This window comes from Cervus canadensis, chromosome 20 (assembly GCF_019320065.1).
Source record: "Cervus canadensis isolate Bull #8, Minnesota chromosome 20, ASM1932006v1, whole genome shotgun sequence".
In the NCBI taxonomy this organism is placed as follows: domain Eukaryota; kingdom Metazoa; phylum Chordata; class Mammalia; order Artiodactyla; family Cervidae; genus Cervus; species Cervus canadensis.
Genome location: NC_057405.1, coordinates 36,995,771 through 37,023,514, shown reverse-complemented (window position 1 = coordinate 37,023,514; position 27,744 = coordinate 36,995,771).

Below are 27,744 nucleotides of genomic sequence, written 5' to 3'. Positions count from 1 at the left end.
TAGGGATGCTATCTCAATATCTACATCTTACTTTCAAATGGTTCATCAGTGAATCAACAGAAAAAGACAAGGAAAAGAAGAAAAAAAGAAAATATAGGAAGGAAGAAAAGAAGGTGGAATAGAGGGTAGAAGGAAAAAGTGAAATACAGAATATTGTAGAATAAAAGGGAGGTTTTAGAAATATATTGCATATTATTTCATATTTTTTGAATGTTTGAAATTTTTCATAATGAAAATGTGAGAAAATATTCTTTTAAAACTGGACCAGGAAAATAACTGTGACCTTCAGAAAGAACTTATCCTTGTCTACAAGAGAGGGTCCAAATCAACAGCGAGTCAATAACTCACAGTATCCTTTTCAGGCTGTCCCTAAGTAAACAAAATGCACTCCATGGAGACAGACTGCTAGCTTTCCCTGATGTCAGAGCAGGAGAATGAGAATGGAGGTTAGCTTATCTTTTATTCCTTTTATGAGCCAATTTTATAAAACTGACACCCCCAAATTATTTCTTTCTCAAGAACAAGCTCTTAGGAATTCAATAAACAGATATTGTTACATATACTGATGTCTTCTGGGGTTCCCAGGGAGCACAAACGGTAAAGAATCTGCCTGTCACTGCAGGACATACAAGAGACATGGGCTTGCCCCTGGGTCAGGAAGATCCCCTGGGGAAGGAAATGGCAACCCACTCCAGTATTTCTTGCCTGGAAAATGGTCGCAAAAAGTTGGACACGATTGAGCACACACACGCCACAGACAATGATGTCTTCTAGAGCAGTGGTCCCCATCTTTTTTGGCACCAGGGTCTGGTTTCATGGAAGACAATTTTTCCATGGACCAGGGGGTGGGGGGGATGGTTCTGGATAATTCAAGGGCATTACATTTCCCGTGCACTTAATTTCTAAGCTAATCCAGCCGCTAATCTGACAAGAATTCTCAGTCCATGGCCTGGACGTTGGGAACCCCTGCTCTAGAGTTTTTAAAAAGTAGTATTTCCTCTTACAGCAATTAATGTACTTTCTATAAAATCACCTATCTCTTTATTTTCTTATTTCAATCATTATTATATGAACAAAGGATTATATAACAAATATATCACAATCTTACTCTCCATCACTAGAGTACTTTAGTAGATACATACCATAAAATTTCAACTGGTTGATAAAACTACTCAATTCCAGGAACTATGATTTATTATTAATCTCAGCTTTTGATTTTTTTTTCCCCAAAGAAAATGCTCAGATGATTTTCAATTCCTAAGGGCCAAATTTGGCTGTCAGTTATCCAAGCATGGCTCCCATCGACTTCAATGACTCTCATTGACTACCATGGAAGAAAGCCAAATTCCACTCCAGGATATGTGCATGTAACTCTATTTGAAGTTAGTGGGGGTCACATACATATCCTAGGGCAGAACTTGGCTCAAGGCTTCTATACTAATCAATTGCTGTCTTAGCATGCAAAACAATGGAAAAAATATTGCCACTGCAAAAGTAAACCAAATGTTAAAGACAGCTCTCCAAGAGAAGTCTAGATGACTTCTTGAAGTATAAAAATACTGTCATGCCATTACTGCTCTGCTGGAGACTGAAAACAATTAGGATTCTAATAAGATATACATTGCAATGAAAAATTTTCTTGGATGATACAGTATTCTCACACAGAGCTGGCCCACTCAAAGACCTGGCCCATTTCAAGTTTTAGTTTTCCCTTCCGCATGTGTGTTAATCTTCTGATCTTTTTCTACTCTTGTTCCCACAACTATTTTAAATGACACGACATGTAATACTAAAAATGTATAGTCAGTTTGGTGCCCCCTTCTATTTTTTTTTTTTTTTAGGTTAGTTCAGCAATAATGAGTACTCTCTAGATGAATGCATCAAATAAACAAAGCAAATGCTATAATAAGGAGAAATATAATAATAATAGTTTTACTCAAATTTTCATCTTTTTTCACCCTCTTTCCCCTGTGTGGATGACATAAAACCAAATATACTTCATTTATTTGTATAAACAAAGGATATGGTGAAATGTCCCTCTTTGTTACTACCTTAGCAATACTTTATTGTTTTTAAAACAAAAGATGCTGATTTTTTTTCAAAAGTTAACATACACACAGGAGAGGATGCATATCACAATGTATCCATGAATTTTTACAAAATGAACAAAATGGTAATGTAAGTACTACCAGATTAAGAGATTATCATTGCCAGTACTTCAACGGTCTTCTTGGCTCCCTCGCCAGTCATTACTTTCTCAGATAATTACTTTTCTGACAAATTAGTGAAAACCTGGGATGTTTGCCAGTGTCTCTCCTCTTTGTGTCACCTACACACTTTCAGTTAAGACTGAAAAATTTTAGGTTTGACTTTTAGTCTTTTACCTGTCCTTTTCAATGTAACTATCTTGGCCTTTGAAATAAGTAAGTTCCTCAAAATAAGAGGAGTGCACCATGTCAGACTCACTTATCTGTGTTCCCTTATTGCTGGAATTTTGGTCTCTCAAGCACTGACTACCTTAACAACCCTGAATTCCGACTGTGTGTTCTTGATCCTATGAGAAAACTGAAAGGATTGAACTACCACTTTAGGCTTGGGCTCTTGGATCACTGCTGGCTGCCTGCCTGGTAAGTTGCTTCAGTCATGTCCAACTCTTTGCAGTCCTATGGACTGTAGCCCACCAGGCTCCTCTGTCCAAGGGATTCTCCAGGCAAGAATACTGGAGTGGGTTGCCGTGCCCTTCTCCAAGGATCACTGCTTATGAACCACAAGTACCTGAAGGGGAAAAGTAATAGTGAATGCTGAACTCACCTCAGTGTATTTTCTCTCTCTCCTGAATCTCTGCCCCTCAGAACTAGGTTGTCTTGATCGCTCTCCTCCACTTTAAAGAGGTTTCAAAACGATTATTTATTCATCTTTGTAGGTATTTTCAGGAGGAAGGTTGATTCAATACAAACTACTCTTATCATATTCAAAACTGAGAATGTCCTCTTTAAAACTTTTCTTCTGTTTCTTTACTAGCTTCTTCAACTCTTTGTTCCTTGGGATAAACAAAAAAGGTACAGAGAACTTTATCTGTGTACTTCTTTTATTTGACCTGTTTTACTTCTTTCTATATTAGTTTTTACATTTATGTCTCATCTACTAGCACTAGCAGTATTAAACTTTTTGTTGTCATCTAGAAGTGCAGTTGATATATAAACCAGGTATAGACATACATACCTACACAGAATTAAGAACTTTACTATACCTTGCTGCAATCCTCATCAATTTACCTTGCTGCATCCTCATCAATTCTATTCTATCATAATCTATTTTATTGTATAAAAACTGTTTGCTATCAACTAAATTGATTTTAATAGCTATCAATTTGTTGTTATCTAAAATCTATGAGCATCCTGAGGCTAAGCTACTTACTTGTTTTAATCATAGCCATGTGTCACTTGAGTTTCACTGGTGGCTCAGTGATAAAGAATCCACTTGCCAATGCAGCAAACACAGAAGATGTGGGTTCGATCCTTTGGTCAGGAAGATCCCCTGGAGGAGGAGATGGTAATCCACTCCAGTATTCTTGCCTGGGAAATCCAATGGACAGAGGGACCTGGAAGGGGTCCAAAGAGTTAGACACAACTTAATGACTAAACAAAAACAACAAATATGTAACTTGGGCTCCAAATTATGCTAGGCATATTGTAGGTGATTAATAAATATTTCGGGCCTCAACAAATCTTAGAGGTATACTTCATGAGTTCCTGGTGGTCGAGTGAAGCCATTGTTAGAAATAAGTTTCTAACAGAAGCAGAGCTACTGGTCATTGTAGCTAGGGTCATTAAGGTCATTGTAACATAATTTCTATTGAAATGTCTTCCTGAAATATTATAATAGTAATTTTTTGTCATTATTGCACAAAAGCTCTGGAAGTACCTCTGCAGTTTCAATCTTATATTATTATTGAGTTACAAATGGCAGGCAGTGAAATGCAAGCATTCAGTGAGTTTTGACACATGTAAGGGCTTCCCTGGTGGCTCAGATGGTAAAGAATCTGCCTGCAAGGTGGGAGATCTGGGTTCAATCCTTAGGTGGGGAAGATCCCCTGGAGAAGAAAATGACTACCCATTCCACTTGTGAAACCACCATCATGATCCCAAATTCCCTTGTGCTGCTTGTAATCCATACCTCCCTCCACTCCCATCCTCAGGCAACAACTTATTGATTTTTGACACTTCTGATTAGTTTGTGTTACCTGAAGTGGTGAAACAATTCTTTTGAGATTTATCCATATCATTACATACATAAATAGCTCATTTCTGTTTACGGCTGAGTAGGCATCCCTGGTAGCTCAGTCGGTAAAGAATCTGCCTGCAGTGCAGGAGACCGAGGTTTGATCCCCGGGTTGGGACAATCCCCTGGAGAAGGAAATGGAAAAACCATTCCAGTATCCTTGACTGGAAAATCCCATGGCAGAGGAGCCAGGTGGGCTGCAGTCCATGGGGTCACAAAAAGTCAGGCAAGACTGAGTGACTAACACTTTTACTTTCATGATGGGCTTCGCTGATGGCTCAATAGTAAAGAATCTGCCTGCAATGCAGGAGACTGCCTGCCATGGAGGAGATGCAGGTTCGATCCCTGTGTTGGGCAGATCCCCAGGAATAGGAAATGGAAACCCACTCCAGTGTTCTTGCCTGGAAAAATCCATGGACAGAAGAGCCTGGTGGGCTACAGTCCATGGAGTTGAAAGAGTCGGACACGACTGAGAGCACACATACACACAAACAATATCCAAATTCTAGAGATGCTATAACCTTAAAAACATATTTTATGTCATCATTCCTCTCCTTTTCTCCTTTCCTTCTTGCATTTACATATATTTCTCCAAAATCACAACAGAAGTATAAAAAATATGTTGCTTTCACTCCCTATTAAACAAAAACTAATTAGTCATACATACTGTTCAAATTAGCAGTAACCATAGTTGACTTAAACCACATTTTAAAAAATACAGTCTGAATGACATCAAATAAAATAAATTCTTATTTTTTCTTTCCTTCTTATCAGTTCTTTCTTTTTACTTCTCTCAAAACTCAGTGATTTGTTTTTAAGAGGTTCTGGTCATGCACTGAGTAAAACTTGAGTTCTTCTGTATTAAAAATATTTGGCATGCCATGTTTTCTTCTTTCTGAATAATGCCTTCCTGGAAATATCTACAACAATAGTAATTTATTTCAGATTAAAAATAAAAATTGTATACTGTGTGTTTCAAAGGAGTATTAAAGTTATAAAAGCATTAAAATTGAAAAATTATGAGTAAAGCAATATTTACAAAACTGAGAAAGTATTTTATTAATTAGCATTTCTTCTTTTACTGCAATTAATTATTTTGCTATGTTTAGAGTTTAATGAATTATTATAAACAACATGAGATGGAAGTTAATGACAAGAGAAGGTACAGCCTCTACATTACAATTTTGAACAAGTCTAAAAGAACAAGCAACCAAGAATTCACTGCTCACTGCTCTAGGAACACCAGCAATTCTGGCAATTTGCAAGCTAATTTTATTTTTATAAATAATAAAAATAATGAAACAAAGATGCTTAATTACCATTATTGATCAACTAGCATTATCTTTTTTCAAAAACACCAAATTTTCAAATTGAGGGTACCATTTCAGTAACTTTCTTTTTCTTCTGTCACTTTCATTACATATACTTTTTTAATTCCTCATTTACCTTCAACATGAACAGTGCTATATAATAATTTGTTCCTAATAACAGAACATCCAGTGAATGTCATGGGAAGAGTATTCACTCTCAGAGTCTATTTTTCCTACATTTTTGCCTCACCTCCAAAAATACAAGGCATAGTTGGTAATGCAAGGTCGGCAAGCCTTGCTGACTGTAGGGACTCCCCTGGTAGTCCCCTGGTTAAGACTCCATGCTTCCACTGCAGGAGGAACAGTTTTGAGCCATGGTAAGGGAACTAAGATCTCACACGCTGCCTTAGAGGTATACCTCATGAGTTCCCGGTGGTCTAGTGAAGGCATTGTTAGAAATAAGTTTCTAACAGAAACAGAGCTACCTAGGGTCATTGTAACATAATTTCTATTGAAACATCTTCCTGAAATATTATAATAGTAATTTTTTGTCATTATTGCACAAAAACTCTGGAAGTACCTCTGCAGTTTCAATCTTATATTATTATTGAGTTACAAATGGCAGGCAGTGAAATGCAAGCATTCAGTGAGTTTTGACCCTCTTGATTGAGATTAATTCACACTCACCTACAAGTGTTTACTTGTGACTAGCACTTGAGCATCGGAGTGATGCAAAAGAAGTACCATATTTCCTCAAATTGAAGATGTTATTTATCATAAGTTATGTACCACTAAAAGAAAAAAAATGTTGCCCATTTAATTATGACACAACTAAAAAGTACCGCTTATTATAACATTCATCCCAAATTTAGAGATGAAAAATATATTGTAAATGTTCATGCTAAAACTCAGGTTCAAAATCCTGAGCAGGTGCATTATATCCTATGGGGCAATTGGGAGGAAGTAACAATTAAATTACAACCTCTAATTAAGTTACTTTCACATTCTACTAACTCATGGCCTATTCACATGTTAATATTCTCTGTAACCTACTGAAATAATTCTTGCAAACTCATCTACAGTCTTCTAATTGCCATATTCAGGGGATATTTTTCAAACAATATTTTACTGTAGCCCCCTCCTTAGGTGTTAGTATTGATTATCTCCTTAAAATCTTCTATGCTTTTCACTTCCTGGGTACCACGCTTTCCTTGTTCTCTTAGTTCTATACAGATTCATTCTCTGTTTCCGGATTGATTCTCCTTTGCTCACCAGTTTAATGTTAGCATTTCCCAGGCCACCTTCTACTATTATACTCATACTACACAAAATTCCTGGGTGATCTCATCCCTTCCACTTAACCACATGGAATTCTTTGTTTAAAAAAAAAAAAAGGACTGGTTAACTCATTAGAAAGATAGGTTATGGAATTACATTTGATGGCTCACGGAATTGTTAGGAAGGATGCTTAAGTAGGCTTAGGGGACAGGAAGGAATTAAGGGAAGTCAGACAGCAGAGAGAGTGGCCAAGATCAACCCACAGGAAGTTGATCTGACCTTTCCGGTTGTCTGGTAGGTTACACTAGCTGCCGTAACTTCTGGACCACCAGACCACTGCGGTGAGGGCTCTCTTGATGTTCTTCCATCTTGGCACATCAGGTTCAAAATCGTGAGCAGATGCATGTGAACTGGGCATGCTCCTTTGCAGAGAGGGCATGACAAATCCCTTTCAGAGCTTTGCTTTCGATCTTGGCTCACACAATAGAAAATCCTCAGAAATAAATAAACACACTCAGGTAACCAACTCCCAGAATAGAAAAATAAGTAAACAAAATGTCACATCCCAGGGCCCTTCTTATGTCTCCGCCCTGCCCCTAGTCTCTACCCCATGCACCCCTCACTGGCCTGAACCCATGGCAACTGGTGTCCTGATTTCCGACTATATAAATTAGTTTTTTCACACTTTGAATTGTACATAAATAAAAAATAAAATGTTTGGTGGAAATTATTAATAGTGTGTGTGTTTATAGATCACTCATTCATTCTTATCACTACGCAAAATTCAGTCCCATGGCTATGTCAAAATTTGTTTCCACTTTATCCATGGACAGGTAAGCAGTTTTCAGTTTTTGACTATCACGATTAGTATTATTATGTATACATATCTTGTGTTAAATATATGTGCATGTTTCTGCTAGCCCTATACACAGGAACAGAATTTTACATTCAAGCGTTTTTTGCTACACATTTTTATTCACATTAAGAACTGTACTGTAGGGACTCCCCTGGTAGTCCACTGGTTAAGACTCCATGCTTCCACTGCAGGGGGAACAGGTTTGATCCATGGTAAGGGAACTAAGATCTCACACGCTGCATGGCGTGGCCAAAAAAACAAAACAAAAAGATGTGTAATTGGTGCCTTAAAACTTCTAAAAAAACAAAAACAAAACTGTGCCTTAGAAATATGCATTACATCACATTCTAGTACAATACACACACACACAAAACATAAGTAAAAGAAAGTTAAGAAAAACTTAATAAATGTGCTTCATTCTACTATTTTTTCCCCTTCTATTTTGAAGGGGAATTTTTTTTCTATTTTTTAAACCCTGGGATGCAGGATAAAGGCCAGAGGTCTTACAGTGGTGCTCAGTGCTGCTTCTGTTCCTCTCTATATGGACAGCCTCATGTCTTACCTCTTTTATTTACAACTTCCTGTCCTAGCAGAATCAAGGTTTGTAATTTCCTACTTCTCTCCTCCATACCCTTGCTCATTCTGTCCCTTCTGATGTCTACCATTTCTCATTTCCATTTTATCTCAATAACTTCTACTTGTCCTTTGAAGCATCATCTGGCTCCTTTATACCTTTGAGTTTTTTTATAGGTGCCACTTTCTTGAAGAAATGAGATAAGACAAATCTCCTTATCTCAAGGCAACCTGAGGTGCCCTCATGAGTATTCTGTCGTGGTTGGATGGCATCATTGACTCAGTGAACATGAGTTTGAACAAATTCTGGAAGATGGTGAAGGACAGGGAAGCCTGGCATGTTGCAGTTCATGGGGTCACAATGAGTAGGACACGACTTAGTGAGTGAACAATAACAATACTGTATTTTACTTATTTGGGTATCTCTGAGTTCCTTGACAACAGAAACTGTTTTATTTATTACCATAGCCCCAGAATTTAGCAGAAAGTCTGCAAAAAGCATACATTCAATAAATACTAATTGCAAAATTGAATTAACTTAAATTCAGAAATGGATTTCAGCCCCAGCTCTACATGCCATCTATTTGAATTCTGGCAGATTGCTTAAATGAGCCTCAGTTTTTGTACCTGCTAAATGGAGATGATAATACCCACACGACCATGGTGTTAAAACCTGATAAGACAATGCAATCACAAGCTCATTATAAGTGTTATGTATTTGTACAACTCTGACAACAAATTAGATTAGAAAAGTAGGTTCGTGTCTTTTTTTTACCTTGTATATTCTGAAGTTTTAATTCAATTAGATTAAATCTTTGTAAATCCTAAAATTTCCATGTTATTAAATATCAGAAATGGTACTTAAGTATTGAGTTCGGAGAGTTATGTAGTCAAGTATTTCATCAACCAGAATTCAAACTAACACCATTTCTAACTTGTATGTGTGTGTGTGTGTATTGAGTTGATATTGCTTATCCAAACCAAACCCTTGATTTTCATTGTGTGTGGCAAGCAGTAATATACCTTGGAAGAAATTAGGATTCTGGCAACATGATACTTCTGAAAAGGTTCACACTGTGTAAAAAATCCATTTGTGTCCATACACTACCTGATATGTAATCTCAGTCCCATTTTGCATTTTTAATACAGACAAAATACCCATTAAAAATATATTTAAAACATAGAAGCTATTATTTACTTTATAGATTGAGTTAATCTTTAATTATTAAAAGCAAATATAATTTCATTTTACTGGAAAGAGTCTGACAGAAACAGGATAAAGTCATCAGAGATCAATGCAAGGGAGTAAATTAAAGAATGAAAAAAGGATGAAAAAAATCCAGATAAAACAAGGAAATTTAAGCTAGGGCTATAAAATAAAATTCTGTGGACAGAGGGAGCCTGGCTGGCTACAATCTATAGGGTCGCAAAGATTTGGACACAACTGGGCAACAGAGGATAGCACACACAGCACGTAAAATAAAATGCCTGATGTAAGCAGGCATTTTGTAAATGTGTGAAGCCTGCAAGGCATAAGGTCTGGGTTTCCAGCCCTTAAGTACTGATGATAATGGCAAACTCGCTCATACCCAGCTTGAAGAGGACAGGCTCCATCAGTGCTTGCCTGTCTAACCATGTAGGAACGTACATCCAACATTACCCAAACTTCTGACTTTTCACAAGAAATTATAAATTCATATTTTACACAAATTTTCTAGATTTTAAATGTTATTTCCATTTGAGCTGTGCGGGCCAAAAAACACAGCTTTGAATGAAATCAGGCTCCTTGCCTACCCATTTGCAAATGTAGACACAAACAACAGGACAAATGAGAATACACTTGAACGTATCTGCCAACAATACAATGAGTTTCAAAATAATGGGGATTCTCACTGTATTGACTAAAAAGCATGGTGTTGTAATTAGTGTAGTCATATCATTCAGGTTGTTGGATATACTTTTTAATCTTCTCGTTTTCAAGAAAATATATATAGCAGTTACAATATGTCTAAGAAAAAGTAACTTAAATCAGCAATTTTGGAAAAATTTGGAAATGGTTACTCCAAGAACTATCAAGAGAGGTAGAGTTGTTTACCCAACTTCACATGAAAATTAAGTATGGTGTCTCACTGTCCCATATTTGGGCTTTTTGCATATTCTGCTTCCTCTGTATGAAATTTCCCTCTCTCTAGTCTTCACCTGGTTAATTCTGCCTGGATAATTTCTCCAAAAAACTTTGCTTCATTCCCAAAACTCAGCAAGTTGTGTCTTCAGTGTTTTTCATGACATCTGTGCATTTTTCTATCATAGTACATCCTTTTCTCTTCTTCCTTTGGATCACATCCTCCTTGACATATAACAGATAATTAAATATTAATAAATATAAAAAAATAAATCAACTAACAAATCAATCGATGGACAGATGACTCCCTCATCTAACATAGTAATACACAGGCTACTACTGTCTTTCATACCTCACAAATTTCTATTCTACCCAGAAAACATACTTGGCCTTGCTAACATCTATCACACATTGACAAACATTACTTGCAGATGCAATATAAGAATTATGGGGGAAAAAAAAAGAATTATGGATACTAGCATTTACTGATTGTCAGCTACATGCCATATTTCAATATGTCATCCTCATAATAACTCCAAAAGGTAGACATTATTCTTCCCATTTCATGAATAAAGAAAAAGAGATCTACACATCAAATAAGTGAAGGAGCCATGATTATAAAGGAAATTCATTTTGGCTTCAAAATTCATGGATTTCGCCTGATAGGAATGCTACCTTCCTATGAACTCTGATTAAAAGGACAGTTTAAGTAGAGAAGCACTAACTTTCACAGAAAATTTCCAAGAGTAATTTACTTCTAAAGATCCATAGCTGGGAGCATAGTAAGTTTTATATACATGTTCTCTGTTAGAAAAGGGATGTTATTTTATTTATTTGTTTATTTTGATCTTTTGGCTGAGCCATGTGGCATGTGGGATTCGAGTTTCCCAACCAGGGGTTGAATGTGAGCTCCCTGCTTTGGAAGCGTGGAGTCTAACCACTGGAATGCCAGGAAAGTCCCAAGGTTGTTATTTAAGATTTCATTTAAAATGTGCCAGAATATCTTTTTCTCTGAAGATTTATTTGTTCTACTTGAAACACTTATGTGATCTCTGTTAATATGTAGATAAAGTTTTTTGTTATCTTAAGAAATGTGTATAACAACTTTTCTGGCTCTACATGTCTCCACATCTTATCTCTTGGTAAGATGGACACAGGTGAGAAGATGTGGACAGATTTTTGTAGGTGTTCCAAGAGCTTTCTGAGAGAAAAGAGGTTCAGTCATTGAAAAACTTCATTTTATTTAACACTGAACATCTTTAAAACATCTTTAACTGATTGAGACATCTTTAATGATATTAAGTGGAGAGAATATATACCAACCTGCTCCTCTCTTCCCTCTTCCTATACCTACAGAAATGTACAAATAGGATAGGGTGAATTTGGTTTAAGATCAGTTACCAAAAATGTTGCATTTACCCTCTTGCTCAAAGGAATAACAGGGAATTAAAAATAGGTTTCTACTGTAAATTTTAAGGCAGGTTTTCCTATATATACCTGGGGTCTCCATAGCTAAACTCTCTCTACCTAAACTGTTTACCATTTGGGGAAAACGCTGAGGTCTCTGTGATATACTGAACACGATCTACTTTTAAGAAGTTGAGTTGATGTGCTCCAACTTAGACTCTTGTCATTAACTTTGAATAGGTGTGCTGCTTCTACTATTTGCTTAGATAATGCCTACTAAGCTTAAAAGACTCAGTTCAGATTTTACCTGCTTGAGGAAACCTTCTATATCAGTTAGGAGTCAAAGAGGAAAACAGATACAAATTCCCCTAAGCATTTAAAACGGGAAATTCGCACAAGACTTTGTGTCTGAAGGAAGAGTTTTAGAAACGAACAGCACAGAGTGGACCAACTCTGAGAGCAGGGAAAGCATGAAACTACCGCTAAGTTTGAGAGACAAAGGGAGAAGATAGGGTTACTGGAATTAGCTGGAGGAAGCTGGAATTCTGGCAGAGCATGCCTGGTGGGAACGGGAGTCGCAAAAATAACCCTCCTCCTTGTTTTCCTGACTTTCCTGCCAACTGCTATCCACAGCCTCTGGGAGCTCAGGAGGGTCCTGACTCAGGAGGCTAGGAAACGGCCCTTCAGAGATACAGAGCGGAGCAGGCTAAGGATGAGACAGTGAAGGAGGAACCCCAAATCCCTGGTTGGCATTTCTCTTCCCTTAAACACTAGTCTCAATTTCTTTCCTCCCATTCATGCCAGAGGTTGTACTTAGGTGCCCATGAACTATGACTGTATCACTTTGCATTGTCTACTTTTAAAATACTTATGAGGGAGATGAGATGCATGAGATCAGGGACTGTGAATATTTAATGACTGACTAAATAAACAAAGCAATTCCCCACAGTGCTTTCCTCTTCTGCTGACACATACTACCACTTTATTTTCAGTGTCATAGAGCTGTTTCTTTTTTTTTTTTCCCAAAAATTCAGGGCTATCCCCCTTGAAGGTTAGGGCTTGCCCCATGTAACTGAACCCAGACGGATAGTCAACTGGACCTAACCCCTGGAGATTAGAGCCAAAAGTAATACGAGATTTTAGCCTTCCCTTCCATCCTGTCAGTCTATAAATATACTGCCATGCCTCAAGCTATTTCATAATAGGCAGTGCAAATTTTATGCCTGAGAATGATTAAAATACTTCCTTAGTGTGAGGGAAATGATAACCATAGGTTTTTATGCTAATTTTCATGTTATCTTATTGAAAAATCATGGGACCTCATTATAAAATACTTTCCTTCTTTGAAATATCAAAAAAGAAAATAGGATATTCCATCAAGAGAATAAAGTTGTACTAATTATAGACAGCACTGATTACTTTCTTATTATGAAAAAATATTCTTTAAGGTCTTTTGGTGCCAAATATTCCTGCAGCTCAGATGTGTCTCAGCTGACCTGAAGCATGACTTTTTTACAGAAGGGCTTGGGAATTGAGCAGTGTTTCTCAAATAATGTTCCATGGAACCCTAGCAATGCAAGAGTTTAACAAGCTGCTACATGAAAAGATAATTCTGTGGTCAAATAAATGTAGGAAATGATGGATTAAATAAGAATAAACAAAGGCTTTTACTGGAAAAATTTCTATAGTCTTTAATATGTTAGTATACTTTGAATCTCCAAGAAAGGAAAAGGGAATCATTTCTAGTAGAACTCTGTACAAAGTGACCCCGTATTCTGGATATCTTATGAATGAACATGTTATTACCTCATAGGATTCTCCCAAACAACATTGAGCAAAAAATTTTTAAAAACAGGTTTCAGCTGGGCACTCAAAGCCGGTGCACTGGGACAACCCTGAGGGATGGTATGGGAAGGGAGATGGGAGAGGGGTTCGGGATGGGGGACACATGTACACCCATGTGATTCATGTCAATGTATGGCAAAAATCACTACAATGTTGTGAAGTAATTAGCCTCCAATTAAAATAAATAAATTATTTTTTAAAATTTTTTAAAAATTAAAAAACAGGTTTCAGGAGAATGTTAAGGAATAATAATTTTATGTATAGTTTAAAATGTGCAATGAATATTATATGTTAAGAATGGGCCCTTAAGAATTATTTAGGAAGACACATAATGTATAATATATATTTTATTTACATGAAAATCATAAAAACAACCACCAAATTTAGGATACTGGTTTCTCTGGGAACTTGGAAGAGAACGCTTTTGGAAGGCTTCCACATCATTTTTAAGGGCGTTAGTAACATCTCTGTTCTGAAATAGGTAGTGGCTCCCTGAGTCATTATTGTACTGTTCTTTACACTTTTTAGTGCCTTAAACATTTTATAATAAATTCAAAAAGTTAAGCTAAACTACCTCCCTGCCTGACTCTATGAAATAGAGTTCTCCAAAAAAAAAAAAAAAGAAATAGAGTTCTCCAGTTACACCTGTGACCTAGAGCAAATCTCTGTGTAGTCTCTTTTGGTACCCATCTCCAGTGTGTTTACTGCTCTGTGCCACACACATACAGATACCTACCCTTTCCCCATTCTCATCGGGGGAAGTTCATCATTATTATTTAATAGCATTTGCCAAGTAGGTATAAATAATATGCTACTCAGAGCCATCACAGGACATGGTCCTTTTCAAGAAGCCTCATTTTTGTCCTGAAGAGTAGCCTGGCATCCAGCCATCAAAGATCTCCAAAATATCAGCACTTCACCTGGAGATTTGCACTTGGCCCTTCTTTTAATTTTAAAATAAAATGACCACAATATACAAAATTTTCTAATGTGTTTGCTCCTTACTCTTCTTAGAGTTGTGGCTATCATCATATTCTCCAAAACACTGTCTCTGATTTCATACGTAAAACTTACCATTTCTCCTTAGTGGAATAAAAAACTGTTTCATATAGCATGACCCTGACCTATCTTGGTTATTTCCAGTATAACCAGACTTTTTCATTCCGACATGTTTGCAATTCTGGGAGACAGTGTATACTGACATGGAGATTTATCACCAGAAGCTTCCCAGTGGAGTCAGTGGCAAGAGATAAAATTTGGTCACAATTCACATGTGTTTGAAATGAGCATTCCAAAAGAAAATGATTAATTTCTACTTAAAACCCAAAGGATAAAATATACTCACAAGCATTACTACTTCTGCATTTACTCAGTCTCTCCATTGCTCAATTGCTTTTGTGTACATTTTCTTCACTTTTGTTGTTTTTTCCCAAGCAGGGAACAATCAAGATTTTGTTATTCTCAAGAAGAAACTTACAAATGTATAAAAGTATTTTATTCTGTCATTGATGCCTTCAGAAAATACTGGCAAATATGTAGAGATGCTCTTCTGCACAACAATCTGTGTTCTTCAACTTTCCTATCTTTTTTTCCACTCTGTCTCTCCTGTATCTAGACATTGTCTCTTCATGGGCTCCAGAGTGCGTGCTATTCTGGCTCTTCTAATCTTGGAAATATTTAAAGTAGATATATTTATACAAAGCTTGTAATTTATTGAAGCTTAATGTATTGAGTCATCAGGAGACTTTACTTTTAAAAAAATCTTGACAACTAGAGAAGAAAATGCTAAAATCAAGAATTGATCTCCAACAATGGACTTTGAGGAGTCTAGAAGCCTAGATAGAGCTATAATAGTTTTAGGATAAGATAGTTTCTTGAATTCCAAAAGAATAATATTAATAACTGCAATGAAATACCATGTGTCTGGAAATTCCTTTATCTTATTTAAAATTTATAGCACCTTCAGATTTAAGTATTATTATCCTCATTTGGTGGAGAAGGAAATAGCAACCCACTCCAGAATTCTTGCCTGGAGAATTCCATGGATAGAGGAGCCTGGTGGGCTACAGTTCATGGGGTCACAGAGAAGTCAGACACGACTGAGCGACTAACACACATCCTCATTTGGAGAAGAAAAAAATTTCACAATTTGCACAGCTAATAAGTATAACTGACTTGAACCCTGACCATTTGTCATTGGTTTATTGCTTAGTTGAGCTCTTGTAAATTCAGTCCTGTGGTAAATTCCCAGGGAAATACCTAGTTAACCTGGAAAACTATTTAGAGTTATGATGAAAATAATTTAAGGACACCTAGCATATTTCCACTTTATGATAGTCCCTAAGGCATTAAGCCCAGATGGGTGATTCAATGGCCCAAAGGAGGAAGGGCTTATGGTGGACATGTTTAAGGATGAGTGGAACTTCCTCTCAAAGCACGCTGTATGAGAAAAAGCTCTTCAACGATGAATGAACAGCTCTACTCTGCAAATCTGTCAGAGAAGATGATCTCCATGATTGTGAAAATGGACATAAGAAACTTGACTACATCAAAATCTCCTTCAGTCACTAGTGTGTTGTTTGATTTTGTCTGTCCTTCCACTTCCTCATCTGTTAACTGAAGATGTCCAACTGGATCAGAGGACCTCAAACCTGCAAGTTTGCTAAAGCTAAGAAGTGGTTTCAAAATATCCATATCTGTTTCCCTTTATCCTCTTCTAGAAATCATACTCAAATACTCTATGCATTCATATTTACAGGTCTTACATAACTTTTGACTTTACTATGTTATGCTTAAACGTTTGGAAGGTATTGTTATCCTGGGCATAATAGGGAAAATAAAATAAACCAAAGCATGTCAAAATTAATTTGAATTATTATAACTTTTGAGAACTATAATTATTTTAACATTATGACTTCTGAGGAGTATAACTATTTTACCTAGGGATTGGAAAAATCAGACGAAAGGTTAACAAAAATGCAAATAATATCAGACAGTTAACTAGCTTTATTTCATTTTATAAGACATCTGAGTTAATAGATCATTGTGGCTTAAATCATCTCAGTTAATTTTGTCCTCCCTTGTTTCTTATAAAAAGTTGTGGTCATACAGCTGAATGTTTTAAAAAATTGAATTCAATAGAAATATTTAAAAATTCAGATAATTGCTCTATTGTGCATATGATGTCAAACATGTTTGATTGAATTTTAACTGGTTGTTTCATCAGTTTTCCTTTTTATTTTTATTCTGTTTTGTCAATATTTTAAATCTCTTAAATTTCTGACATCATAAGATTCACTGAGTATGTAAGAGGGAAAATCTTCCCTATGATCTCACCTTCACCAGCATCTGAAGAAAAATCCTTCTAAAAGATCAAGATCTGTAGCAACCAAGACAAACTTTAAATTGGTACTGTTGATTGAGAGCACAATGGACAGTACCAAACTGTTTACAGATGTTATACTTGGCCTCTTTCACAGTGCCAAATATTTGCATGAGAGATAAAGAGCACAATCTATTCACATATAATGACTTTCCTTTCTAAAATCTTTTGAGGTTGGTTACACTTTAATAACCATTTGCTCTTGAAAATTGATTTCTTTCTTGACCATCTGCAGTTTTGTAGCTAGGCATTCATTCCTTCCTTTCCTTCAGTACTGAACATTGACTTCTTTCCATCAAGTACACTCTTGCCACACTGCCAGAGGCCCAGTAGGCTGTATCCTTGCAACAGTGAAAGAAAAGGAAACTCTGAGAAATGTAGATTGGTATTCAGTTTTTCCTTCAGAGTATTATATAACCGTGCAGTGCAGTGCATAAGAGGAGAGATTGGGAAGTCTATTATTCTAGCTTCACCAGCTGTGTGATCTTGACTATAGTACTAAGCCTTTTTAGACCCCTCTTACCTACACATTTCTTTTGAGTTGATAGGGTGATTAAATGAGAGGCTGTATATAAAGATTAAATGCTCAATGAAAGGTAGCTATTGTATCCCTACAATGTCTCAGGGGCACAAAAAGTGCTGATGTGAAGGGAAAAGTGGCTGTCAAATTTAGTGAGAGGGAGCAACTAATTATTTTCTGGGAATCAAAGAAAATATTTTCTAGAAATCAAAAAAGCCATGTCATTAGTTGCAAAGAGAGTGATGGGTGAGCCAAAGTATATTTCTACCTTAAAATCTAAGGTGCATAAAACTTTTTTGAAGAATTATATACAAGATAGAAATGGAGGATATAGCTATCCAAATGCATTTCTTCTATGAGGGGATAATATTCTTAGTTGGGTGGTTTTCCAACCTACCTAAATCTAAGTACCTTCTGTGGAGCTATAGAAACAAAGAAAACAAACAAAATACAGTTGGGTCCAACTGAAGAAGGCAGGGGCTTCCCAGGTGGCTCAGATCGTAAAGTATCTCCCTGAAATGAGGGCAACCTGGCTTCGAACCCTGGGTCAGGAAGATCCCCTGGAGAAGGGAATGGCAACTCACTCCAGTGTTCTTGCCTGGAGAATCCTATGGACAGAGGATCCTGGTGGGATACAGTCCATTGGATCACAAAGAGTCCAACACGACTGAGCAACTAACTAAAGAAGGCTGAGCGCCGAAGAATTGATGCTTTTGAACTGTGGTTCTGGAGAAGATTCTTAAGAGTCCCTTGGACTGCAAGGAGATCCAGCCAGTCCATCCTAAAGGAAATCAGTGAATATTCATTGGAAGGACTGATGCTGAAGCTCCAATAGTTGGGCTGCCTGATGCGAAGAACTGACTCATTAGAAAAGACCCTGATGCTGGGAAAGATTGAAGGCAGGACGAGAAAGGGACAACAGAGGACAAGATGGTTGGATGGCATCACTGACTCAATGGACATGAGTTTGAGCAAGCTCTGGGAGGTGGTGAAGGACAGGGAAGCCTGGCGTGTTGCAGTCATGGGGTCGCAAAGAGTCGGACACGACTGAGCCACTGAACAACAGTAGACCTACTACTCTGGGCTTCACTGTTGGCTCAGTGGAAAAGAATCAGCCTGCCAATGCAGGGGATGCAGTTTCAACCCCTGGGTAGAGAAGATCCCCTAGAAAAGGAAATGGCAACCCACTTCAGTATTCTTGCCTCAGAAATCCCATAGACGGAGGAGTTTGGTGGGCTACAGTCTCTGGCTTCACAAAGAGTCAATCAGGACCTAGTGACTTAACAACAACATAGATCTACTCTATCAGGAAGTCAATGGGTAGAGCAAAGATCATTTTTAAGAGCTCTCCATTTAATTCTAATGCACAGTCAGAAATAACTTGAATTTCTGAATTCTCCTTCCTGAGTTCAAAGAGCCAAATGGTAATTATTACCCTGAGGACTCTCTCAGGAAGGTCATATTCTTAACTTAGTTCACCTATAGAAATGAATAAAAAAAACCCATTAGCTATCTGCTTTGGGTTTTTAATAAAATAGAAGAAAGAAGAATACTAATGAAAATATGTCAGGAAGTAACAAATTTTAGCCTGTTAGCATGGAGTTTAAATCAAAGTGAAAAAAATTTTTTTTAAGTTTGAAAGAAGGTAATAAAAGTATCAGCATATTAACAGAAATATAAAGTTAACTGAAGGCAGGGAAAAACAGAATCTTGGAAACAGAAAATGAAATAAAGTATTGAAGCCAATTTGAGAAAACTTTATATATTACAAAGATTACATGAAAGTAATAAAAACAAGTAAAAGGACAAAGTGATAGAGTATATATCATTTAGGATCAACAATTTAAGAAAGAATAGAAGGAAACAAAATCAAAAAATACTTAAGCATAAAATTAATGAAATGTTCTGATTGAAAAGAGAACTGGTTTTTACCCCAGGCCAAAAACAAAAGCATTCAAAAATAACAAAATACTTAAAAATTTAAGATTAAATGTTTTAAACATCTAAACAGATAAAACAATAAGTCATCTATAATTTAATATTGTTATTTAGCTAATTTCAAGATTTCTCATAACACTAAATATCAGAAATAAATGGAATGATATTATGAAACTTATATTTGAATAATTTAATACACATTAAAAAGTGGAAGTCACAGGAAAAATATTCTCAAGTACACAAGAATGAAGAAATGAACCACTCATAAATATTTCTGAAAAAAATTCTTGAGAATATATTCTAGCTACACTAAGGGGCAAAATACTCATAACATTTAAAAAATGCAATGCAACAATCACTTAAGGAAGTAAGACTGAATAATTACTATAAGACAATTAAAATCTCAAGTTCAAATGCTTAAGAAATTTTAAACATTAACATTTTATAATATTTGTAGAAATCTGTAATTCTTGATTAAATTTATAAATGAGTATAGCAGGGAAAGAGAGTTAAAAAATTTGCAATCTTATAAAAATAAATACATTTTCTTTCTGCTTTGATTTTTTTAAAAGAAATACTTCAGCTGACTTAAAAGACAAAGATAAAGACTCAGGGAATTTTACTGAAAGACAAAAACAAAGAAAACATCAATCATATTGTAAAAGACCACAAGGAAACTAGAAAAATGTTTACAAAACAAAGAACTCTATTAAGATCACAGAAAAACAAACCTTACCAATAACAATGAATATAAATTATTTAATCTCTTTTTAATAAAGGACAAGGCAATTTGTTTAATAAACAACTATATTCTGCCTACAAGAGATATATGGAAATCAAAGTGAGACATAAAGTTGATAGTTCAAATATTTAATAATAATGGGGTTGTAAGCACATATAAATTAGTGCCAAAATATGGTTATATTAAAATCCAACAAATTAATGACAAAGCAAACTAAGGGGACAAGAAGTATACTATCTTGATAAAAGAAAATTCACAAAGAAAACAATTCGTGTGTAAGAATAAATTTCCATAAAATACTTATTGTGCTATAAATTAATATTGTTATCTATGAATCTGGGTAAAAGAGATTTAAAAATGACATAAGGAATTTGATTAACATAATGCTAATAAAATAGAAAATAGAAAACATTAACTTCTATGAACAAATATACCATTAACATACAGTCATGAAACATATTGAAAATTTTCAGAAAATTCTCAATAACAGAAGCTTTTAGATAACACCCAACCATAGTAGACATATCTAAACTTAAAAGCAAATTCATAAAAATAAATATTCTATTATCTTGATACATACTTGAATGTTTTTCATACAACTGGAACAATAAAGGAAAAAATATAAATGCAACCTAATTTCAATCAAAATAAGGATACTAATATCAAGCCATATAGGATGCAACCAAAATTGTATTCAGAAATAATATTGTAAGTTTATAGGATTGTATTGTTTAAAAAGGCACAACTAAGAATTCAGCCAAAAAGTTAAAAAAAAATTTAAATCTGTTTTCAGAGAAAATATTTAGAATCTCAATTAATCACTAAGAAAGTAGGAAAAAAAGAAAAAATAGATAAATGGGTCTGATAACTGATTCTTAAGGAAAAGTAAATAAAATGAGCAAAATTTTGTTTAAATTCTAGTCTAGAGATTCAAAACAACACAAATAATTTTAGAAATCAAAAAGGGACCATAATGAAAACTGAGTTTACAATAAGCCTCATAATTTTCAGGGCTTTGTCTTTTTCACTGTATTCATCTATAACCCAGCAGAGCTATAAGCTAACACCTTATAGGTGTAGCAGGCTCTCATAAGCTCTATAAATATAGAGTGGATGAATATGGGAGATATTCAAAAAGTGTAACAAGGCACCTTAACAGGTGTGTACTTGTTAACTTCAGAAAAATGTCCAGGTTCAGAGAGTTTTGTGCTTAATTTTTCCATCTTTAAAAAATTAAGGACTTTTTGTTTGATCTAAGACGTAGAAAACATGGGAAACTTCCTAGTTAATTTAATGAAAGTAGAAAAACATCAATAAAACCTGACAAAAAGTAAAGAATGAAAAAGAAACAAAACAAATTATTATATACAGGCACAAACACAAACCAAAAAAGAACACAAAAAAATTAGAACACTATCTCATGTCCAATGGAATAGCAATGATAGCATTCTAGTGAAACTAACTATATATCCAATTCCTTTTTTCCACAAAAGCTAAGATCATATTTTTATAGTATGACTATAGTTTATCACACTGAGTTATTCCATTGTGAATATATACATTTAATATATGTATATTCCTTGAGGTCTGAAGTATTTTTTTTTAATTTATTTTCTATATCACCACGTTGGAGGATATAAGGATGTAGGATAGCCTGCTCTCAAGAAAACTGAACTGTGGCTGGAGAGACAAAGCAAAAAACTTACAACTTTAATGAGTGTTATCTTTTTTTTTTAAATTACTTATGTTTCTCATTAAATTTGGGGGGAAAATAGAAAATAAAAGGAAACTAAAAGAAAAGATTAGAATATAAAATGAGAACTCACCACTTTGAAGTAAGATTCCTTCCAGGGATGCAAATCTGATGTAATGCAAGGCTGTATAGCCTATGGTTATGAGTATGACCTTTGGGTCCAGGCAGCTTGATTCAATTCCCTGTTTTCTCACTTAGTAGCTGTGTGACCTTGAGCAAATGACTTAACCTCTCTGTGCCTTAGTTTCTTAATCCTTAAAATTGGGATAATTATAGGATTTATCTTAACGAATCAGTTGTGAAAATTAAATGATATGTAAAAATGCTGAGCACAGTGCCTGCTATACATCAGTGTTAGCATTATTATTATTGCTGTTATTTATCACCATCATTATTATTTTAATTTATTATCTCAGGAGCCATCATTGTCAAATTTTTATTCCAGGGCAGTAACATGTACAATTGCTGCAATATGTTGTTTTATATTATTTTGATTAGCAATATGAGTAAAAAAAAATCAGAGAAGAGTGACATGGGTATTTTAAGTGGAAATATGACTGATTGCAATGTTCTTTTCACAGACCCAGAAAGCTTTCTCCCATGGTAGATGTGTGTGTCATTCATGACCCATGGTTGAGTCAAGTCTGGGAAAAACTGAAGTTCTGGGGTACATCCATGTCGTTGACTCAATGACACAGTGCAATTATGACGTATTTACTCTTGGCATGGGAAGATTTTGTCAGCTAATACCTATGACTAGTCAGTAGCAAAGCTGCAAATAAAGTTGTAGGTATTTACAAAATCTGGTGGTAGTTTGGAGAGACATTGTTACTGTGATTTTAAAGGAGGACTGCATTTACTGAAGAAACTTGGCAAGTGAGGATGAGACATAACCTAGAAAATGTCCTATTTTATCCTATCAGGCACAGGGAAGGGCTGTTTGCCTCATCTAAGTCCTAAATTCAGATAGCAAAGCCTGTGCTTGCTCTTTACTGTATAAATTAAGCTTGCCTCCCTCTCAACTTTAAAATATGAAATGAGGATTAAATTATCATTTCAATTATTGCATAGTGTATAAATGAAAAGGTTGTCTTCTTCTGGGAACCCCACAAGCCCACCAAGGAATAAACAGTCTTTCAATCCTATGAAGTGATTTGTAATCTGATACAGTAGGAAGAAATCTCAGACTTGGATTCATCACCACTGTACTCACTACTATGTCACCGCCAGGATCATAATTTCAGAACTATGTTGCAGTCATAGAAAAGCAGCAGCTGGGGCACCGATGACTTGTCCTAAAAAAAAAAAAGAACAGGAAGTAAAGAAATACCACTTCATAAATTTCATCCAACAATATATAAGTGTGTTAATTTGTATGATGACTGTTCCTCTATTTGAATGTTGAAATCACTGAATTACTCATGGGCTAAAGCCTGGCTTAACATGATTACTTCTTTAGAAATCCTTCTAGCTTTAGAAATTCTACCATAGTCACAGTACGCCCTGAGTAGAGATTAATATGAATGTTAGATTTGCATTAAGTAACAGCATCTCTAAGAAGAAAAGTTATAGCTTTTTCTCAGACTTCAGAAGCTAACCTGGATGCCCATAAAATTTATGCGAGGCATTTGAGAGCAAAAGGAGTACTAAAATAATTGTTTGTATCATTTTGGAAAGTTTATCTGTTGTTCAAAAATATTATTCATTGCCTAAAATCTTATTGTATTCTCTTTATGGACCTACAAAGCAATTCTATTCAAAAATTACTTTCAAAGCTGAAGAGTTTTCTTAAAGATAAAGCTAATATATATTTTCATATATATTAGAAAGAAACTTAAAAGATCCATATTGATTGTAAAAGCTATTAAGAAAAAATATTCTTGGCATATATTTACATATTTTAATCAGTTTATTATCTAAATCTCTCTAAGTTCATGTCCATAACCAGAAGAATACATTTTGTAAGGTATGGACTTAGTATTTTTATGTTTTACCATAAAATTGTCTGCAATATTTTTGAATCAGAATTCTTTGTTTAAAAAGTTGAGATCATTGACAGCTTATTTAACGATTTCTTTGTAGAAAAGAGGTAAGAAAATATCCTCTTTAAATGTGCTGAGGAAAGTGGTAATCTCTAAAAAATTTCTGCTCGGTAAAATATATTCTCAATTCCAATTTATTAATACTGAAACCGGTAAATATTTCAGCCCAAACATTTTCACGAACACTGCCTTTTTGCTTCCATTTAAAGTAGCTTCCTTCAACAAATATTTTTATAAGACAACATTTGTCAAATAACTCATCTCTGTTTATGATTTTCTTGAAAGTTTACCAAACTTAAATGTTGCAGAATTGTAGGCTTTCTCAATTTTATTTTATTCCAATACCAGACATAAATTTATTCAATTACAAATAGGAGATCTATCAACTAATTCTTCCCACAAGTCAGATGTTCCAAAGCTGTTATGTAATCTCAAAACTAAATTTTATGCTGTCTGTGATCTCATTCTTTGATTTATTCATCTCTTTATTGCTTTTGTAGAGATAAATGTCTTCCTGTTTTCAAGATACTGTCTTCAACAATTTCAATTTGCTAAAAGCTTCAACCTGAGGTTGCTTTTCTTGCCACACCATTTGTTGAATACTTTGTTTAAAAAAATTCCAGCTGACTTTGAACAAAATGCAATCAAAACTTAGAGAAATAATTTATAAATATATCAATATCTTTGTTGGACATTAAGGATGATTTATAAAGTAGTTGTTCAAGGGCTCAAACATTTCTGAAATCTTACTGATGAGATGTTGCAAAGAAAGAGTATATTCCCATGCTGAAGATTTTTAAAATTCAGTCTTAGTTTTATTACAAAAGTTTAGTTATTCCAATTATGTACATATAAAAATATTTGTAGATTTTGACTATTGTAGCTTCTAATTCAACTAATAGAATATTACAGCTTGTTTGGATGAATTTATAAATTATGTATATACCACAAGCAATTCCAGAAGTATTTCTCTTCCATAGATTTCTTAATTCAGTGAAAATGTTGTTACCATGGTGATGTGCTCCACAAAATTTTCTACTCATAGTATCACCATAAAAACAAGTCTGTAACTTGACTCTTACACTTTAACATTCACAATGATATCAGATGCTTCACCTACGAGAGAATACCTTCCAAAAGTTTCACTGTGATTCCAGCAACCACATGGGGAAAAAAAGAACAGTTACTGGGATTCATTCATTTTTTTTCAATTTGAAGCATCTGCTGATACAAAGCTGACATCCTTCAAACTTGACAAACTCTGCTACAAATGGAGCCACAGCATTTTCTGCTACCACTTCCTGTTTCATACATGCACAAAATCTCAGAATTGAAAATGAGCAATGTTAACTTAAGACAACAATCAGTTGATCTAAATGAAAACTCATGCTTCCCAGAGTGATATGTAGACACACCATTTGTGGTTGCCTGTGCAAAATGTTCCTGTGGGGCAAAGTCTAACTAAAATAATAAAATTTGGTTGATGCTGCTGACTCCCCAACAGATATTGTCCATCCTCTAGTTATCATTTGGTCTGTGATATCACTGTGGCCTTGGTATTGAAAGGAAAATTTAGCAAGTATTTTAAAATTAAACATGCAATTTCATAGTTGAGATCACTGACGACAGAAGGATTAATTGCAAAATTAAAATACTATTACCAAACAATATGATAAATTACTATAGATCTACAATTAGTAGGTGACATCACTATAGGAAGAACTTTCAAGCTCCTTGCTATACATTTTAAGACTAGACTGCTCAGTCTCTATTTTTATGTAATGTGATATATGCACACATCTGCTATCTATCTATTTATTGATCATCTATCTATCAATGCTCCTTCCTTCTAGGATACTTGTGGCCTTATGACTCTCACAGGCCACATAGGCTATAACACAACTGGCTGTTACGGGGAGCAGCATCTAGTTTTTCTTCCATCACCACCAAGACAAAATGAGTTAGCTTTTGCACTGCACATTCTCCTTGAATCTGGTAAAGATTTTTAAAAATTAAAAGGAAAGAGAGGTTATTGCAGGTCACCTTTCAGTGGACCTGAATTTCATACCTACTGGCAGAAAATGACAGGAACTGGAAATAAAATAGATGTCTACCAGACCTATCTTGACTTATTTTTATACAACTACTAATATTGATGATGATACTTGGGGAAAATTAAAATATTTGGACCTATGCAACAGAACAGGATCTTGGGAGCAACAAAAGGTAAACCAAGACTCTCCTCTGCAAACTGGGATGAGCACCCTTCACAGAAACAAGCTTCTAAGGGCACCACATCTTTAAGGAGTATTTACTAAGGGCCAAGACTTATGGTATTTTGGAGCCAAAATGGTGACCAAAATATAACACCTACCCTTTGAGTTTGCCCGGTTTGCATAGTTCACTTTTGTAAAGCATGCGGTTTCAAAGACCATTTTCACAATTAACTCCTTTGACTTAGACCTGGTTCAGGAAGCACATCGTGCCCTTTACCACTGTTGGCTTTGAGAACTTTCCCAGTCCTAAACCCAACGTCCCTCAGCACAGCGAACACAATGGGCAGCATCTATGTTTGTGCTGTTTTGAGGGTATTATCCCTTCTCAGCACTGAAAGGATGGGCTGTTGCTGTGAGTAGGCTTCTCACTCAGCCTCTTCTCTTGGTGCCACTCAGCAGCTTTGAGAGCCGCCAAAGCCACAGGAATGTCAGGGTGATTATTGGCCAATGTCAAACTTACTTTGGAGCAGAGGTCCTTTAAGTCCAGGAGACAGATTTACCTTTCTTACAGGCTTAATAGAATTAAACAAATCAGCACTTCCTGCCGAAGGCGCATTGCACAGCCACCAAAAGCTAGCAGTATCATTAAGAAAGCACATGTGTTTAAAATAAAATTGTTTCTCACAGTAAGTCTCAAATACCTGCTATTCTGGCATACTTTTTGATTTTTAAGATTTTGTCAAGCTGTGATGACTTTAACCTCATTCTTTGAAACATTCTCCTTTCCCCTCTCCTCCTCTATTCATCTAATAAATTGAATTTCTTCTAATGAAAAGAGAAATAGAATATACTCAAAATATACTTGAGGATCAAGCTGGGGTCATTTTTTTTTCCTTCCTCCTAAGACATTTGCACCCCATTTAGATCAATGTCTCCATTATTATTCCCATTGCCAAACAAGGAACACTGGTTTCCTCACAGCTCTCAGTTCATATAATTTGCCAGTCTCCAAGTTTTGTCATATTTTTCCAAGAGCTGATTTTTGCATTTGCTGTTTACTTCATTCCCATGCTTTCTGCCCAATCTGAGCTTAATAAACTGTTCTCCATGAGAATGAACCCAAATGTCAATCTTTACCAGCCTGGTTTTGGAAGCAGATGGGTCCAGAATGACTGAATCTTTATCCCAGCTCCATCTACTAACTACATTTGAGCGGATTGATTATTTTACCTCTCTGTGCCTCAGTTTTTCATCTGTAAAATGGGGTTAAGAATAGTGCTTGCTTTCATCGGTGTATTGTGAGGATTAACTAAGTTATATGTAAAGAACTTAGAGACATATTTGGCTGTTGTTATTTCATGCCTTATCTCCTCAACTTTAGGAAATCAAGCAGGGCAGAGATATCATTCATCGATCATCAATATAAAGAAGCTCTACAAAGTGCTTAAGGCAATTCTCACAGCATAACATGGCCAAGAT